Raw genomic sequence first — 4,464 nt, 5'->3', positions numbered from 1 at the left:
GAAGAAGAAGAAGAAGAAGAAGAAGAAGAAGAAGAAGAAGAAGAAGAAGAAAGCAAGCTCATACAGAGAGCTGGTGGAGCAAAAAGGAAAAGCTGTGACTGGAGAAATGAATGAATGAGCCAGCAGTTAGCCAACAACATAAATAGCCTCCCTTAAAATTGCCCCTGCCTAGTTCCAGATGAGGTAGTAACTGTACCAATGGGAATAATGATTTACAAATCACTAATGGGCCCTGTTTCAGTGTTAACTTGTGGCTCAAACACGGGGTGTGCATTTGCTTTCTGTGGGACTTGGCGGGAAGCCTGGCCTAGAATTAAATGCCGCAGTTCTATGTCAAGCTGGTGGTATTCTTCTGCAGGCATTTAGCCTACTGCACCCCCCCCAAATTTGCTTCCCTTTTTCTTTCTTTGAGACAGTGGGGTGCACGGGAACAGGAGGGAGCAGGGGGGTGGTAAGTCCAGAAATCCATCCTGGCTGATTTTTATGAAACGCTGTGTGGTCTCCCTGCATACATGAAAAGTTGGTAAACTCGTTTTAAAACATAGGAAACTTGTCTCCTTTAAATGTGTGCCACAGGCCTGCCCTGCCTGTTAACTCTCTTCCATTTTCTATAGCTCTGTTTTTCCTTATTTGCATTCCCCATCCTACTAGTTTTCTTGCTTCATTTCCTGACCTACCACAAAATACCCCCTTTCCCTCTGAAGAGCTGAAGGAAAGGTAAGCTTTCTGGAGGTTTCTGAGCATGGCTCGAATCTGACCGTCATTCTGAAAATCAAGATAACGGTTTCCTCCAAACACCAGCAGCACCATGTGGGGAGGAGGATGTTACCACAGTAAAGAAACCTGAAAAGCCCGGGTGTTGAACTAAAATGGAATGCAATGACATTTCCAATGTCCTCATAGCTCCTTTCTAATTTCTTCAGTCCCCTGAATGCATCTTCAAGCATGATGAGTGAGGATTTCCATTAGTCTTCCCATCTACCACCACCACCACCACCACCACCACTACCACCACGACTATCTCTCTGGGTCACACAGCTTCCCCGAGACCTGGCAACCACTCCCACTATACAGCAGAATCACAAAGCATCTTTATAAAGCACTCTGAGAAGCCCTGTATGGTGGCAGGAAAATGCCCTCCAGCCACCCCTTACATTTCATTCCGGTGGTAAGTTTGCCTTCATAAGACACCCTATGTCCAAAACCAACAGCTTAGCCTTGAACTTGTATTTTCATTATTCCTAATGTATATTAGGTCCCTTTCTACAGCCAAATTTTAAGTTTCTTGGGGCAAGTCACATCTAATGCTGCTTTGGTACTTCCACAGCACCACACACAGCCTTACACATAATAGATTCTCAATAACTATACAGTGATGTGATTTAGGTTAAACAAGGATGAAATCACTACATACAAGGTGAACATCCCTGAAAAAGATAATACTGTAAGCCCATTGTATCATTAAACACCTGCCTTCGAATGGTGTTTCTTGTTTCAGTGTTTGGATTGGGACTGATCATGAGAAGACCCAGAGGAAAACTCAGCACTGAGAAGAAAGGGTGGGGGAAAGGGAGCCCCTCCCCAAGTGGGGGGGAGTGGAAATTTGAGAGAGGTTGGGACTATTCTTTACACTGGTTGTAGGACCATCAGAGTTCAGAGAACAAACAGTTCCATGGTGGCCTGAGTGGTCAGAAAAGACTTTGTGAAGAAACAGAGCTTCCTCAAGGAACAAGATTTGATTAGGTAGAAAAATAAGAGAGAACTTTTCTGGCTAAGGGGACAGAAAAGGCAAAGGTAAGGAAGCATGATAGAGTTTGATAAGTCATGTCCTTGAAGAGGTGCTGCAGGCTCAGTCCACAAATGCTGGAGAGTTATGGGGCATATGTTGGGACAGTTATTGTGAGGTCCATCTATGGGGAACTCTGAAAGCCAGGCATGGGAGCAGGAAGCTATTATAGGTTCTTAAACTGGGGAAGGCCCTGGGGAAAGTGTTACCTGGGGATGATTCCCCACCATAGGGGCTACTTAACCTCTTAATACTGCTCACTATATCTGTATAATTTCTTTGTGAGATCAAGTATAGTCTGTTCCATCAGAGTCTTGATCTTTGTAAGGTCAACTTAGGCTGAAGATCACTATTAGCTTTCCCCTCTGGGCCTCAGATTAACCTGTTCCCCCCAGCCCAGTTCCATTTTTAGAGTCCTCTATAGATAGGCTATTATTCATTATTTGCACAGTGGTCTCTCTCTTTTTTTTTTTTTTTTCTCTCATTTTACAGTATCTGCACAAGCTGGGGAAGCCCAGGTTAGAAATTCTCATATAGCACCAGTGTTGAATATTAGTTATTCTTTTAGCCACTGCCACACTAGTGCTGTCCCCCCAAAAGTTATACTAGCCACTAGGATATATATATATGAAAAGGACACCCACACAAAAGAAAGGCAATCACAAAGAAATGATACCTGGGATTTCAGAACCTATAAGTTTTACAGCTTCAGCCCAAGTTTTTGGGAACATTTTCTCCCAATCATCATGCTGTGAAGAAGACCCAGCAAAAGGGCCCCACGGAGAAGAACCAAGACCCTGGTTGACAGCCCCAGCTAAGCACCAACTTGCTCATGGGAGTGAGCCATTTTGGAAGCATGCTTTCCAGTCTCAAGCAGGCTGACCCAGCTGGCACTATGTAGGTCACGGACAAGGTGTCCTCACTGAGCCCAGTCCAAATGATCGACTTGTGAGTAAAAATAAATGATTGTTGTCTTAGGCCACTAAGTACTTGGGGCTATTATACAGCAAATACATAACCATAATATATGTAGAAATCAACCTTGCCTCTCCTCACACAATTTACACACATACCTCTATCACTACACAGGAATTTCTGCTAATATAATTAATCTGGATCTATGAGTGAGTGTGTGTGTGTGTGTGTGTGTGTGTGTATGTGTGTGTATCAACATTGTGCCCTGGGTTCCCACTGCATATCAGTATGATAGGCAAGCCTTCTGAAAACTGCCCCAAGGAATCCATGTGGTGTGGGTTTCAGTCCCAAGTCTGTGCATGCTAATATATCAGTCAGATGATGTAATCGGTGCCTCAGTGTGTACCTAAATGTCTAGTTCCTGTTAAAAGGCTGGGCTTCTTAAAAAGTTAAGCTAATGAGAACTTCAGGCACATTAGAAATCTTTAAAGAAGATATATTTAGTCAGTTAATCTCAAATTTCAGGGCATGAACAGCTTTCTTTTGGATCCATACTTAAAACCTGACTCTATACCCTAGATTATAAGCCAAATAACCTGCTCTGCAGCTAAACATTGACATCCCTTACCTTATATGCAGGGGAAGGCTCAGATTCCCTCATGCTAAGGAGATAGGGCAGGAATACGGGGCAGTAAGAGTAACAGATATTTGTAGCTATGTCTCCCTTAAACCAATGCTTCTTGAACTGTAATGTACATACAAATCACCTGAGAGTATTGTTAAAATGCATATTCTGCCTCAGTTAGTCCGAGATGGAACCTAAGCTTTCATGTTTGTAACAAAGTCCTGGTTGGTGGTCAATGTCACTGTTCTGTGGACTACACCTTAAAGATCTGACCACCGTCATTAATAGTAAGCCTTCAGTGCCCCTTATGTAACTTCCTCCAAAGCCTGAGCCTGGCAAAATAGTGTCACCACCCCCTCACCACCTTCCCCATCATCACCACCATTTCCACTGTCACCACCGTCACCTCTCTGACCACCACCATCTCCTTCACCACCTCCACCATATCCAGCACCTCTGCTGCCACCACAGTCTCCACCACCACCATCACTCACACCACTCTTCTACCTCAATGCTGCCCATTACAGACCAGCAGAATTACTCAAACAACAGATCATTTATTTATCCAAATAGATTCTTGCTGGGCATCCCAGAGATGATTTAACCAATAGATAAGGGCACTGAAATCAAAGACAGTCATCTCCAATCCAACAATAACAATGATGAGAACTGAAGATTGGTAGTTCATCAAGCATAGCCATTTCAGCAGGAAATACCAGCTCCATCTGACCCAAACAGCTAAAGCACAGCAGATCCAAGAGCAAGGCAGATCCTAATGAGAATAATATGGTTGTCATGACACATTTGCCAAAATAGCCACCTTCGTGTCGCACATTTTGGACTTGCAGGAGAGTTCGTTCATTTGGAAGGGCAAAAAATGTAAGTAGGTGGACTTGGCTTACAGCTGAAATAGGTAACTCCTCTGTTACATAAAATTAAAAACAGAAAACTGGGGTCTCTTTCCTAATCATTCTTCCCTCCCTAAGAAGGGCTCTAGGAGGAGCTGCCAAGTGCACTCAACGTCTGCGTCCACCAAACTCTAATCCCTGGCGAATATAATTTTCATTCTAGAAATGAAAAATCTGCCCAAGCAGTAGCAGCATGAAGTTCAAAAACATCTGTACTGCTAGGTAAAGAT

The sequence above is a fragment of the Herpailurus yagouaroundi genome, unplaced genomic scaffold, assembly GCF_014898765.1.
Source record: "Herpailurus yagouaroundi ecotype Mexico unplaced genomic scaffold, PumYag 29, whole genome shotgun sequence".
In the NCBI taxonomy this organism is placed as follows: Eukaryota; Metazoa; Chordata; class Mammalia; order Carnivora; family Felidae; genus Herpailurus; species Herpailurus yagouaroundi.
Note: the sequence above shows the minus strand (reverse complement) of the source record.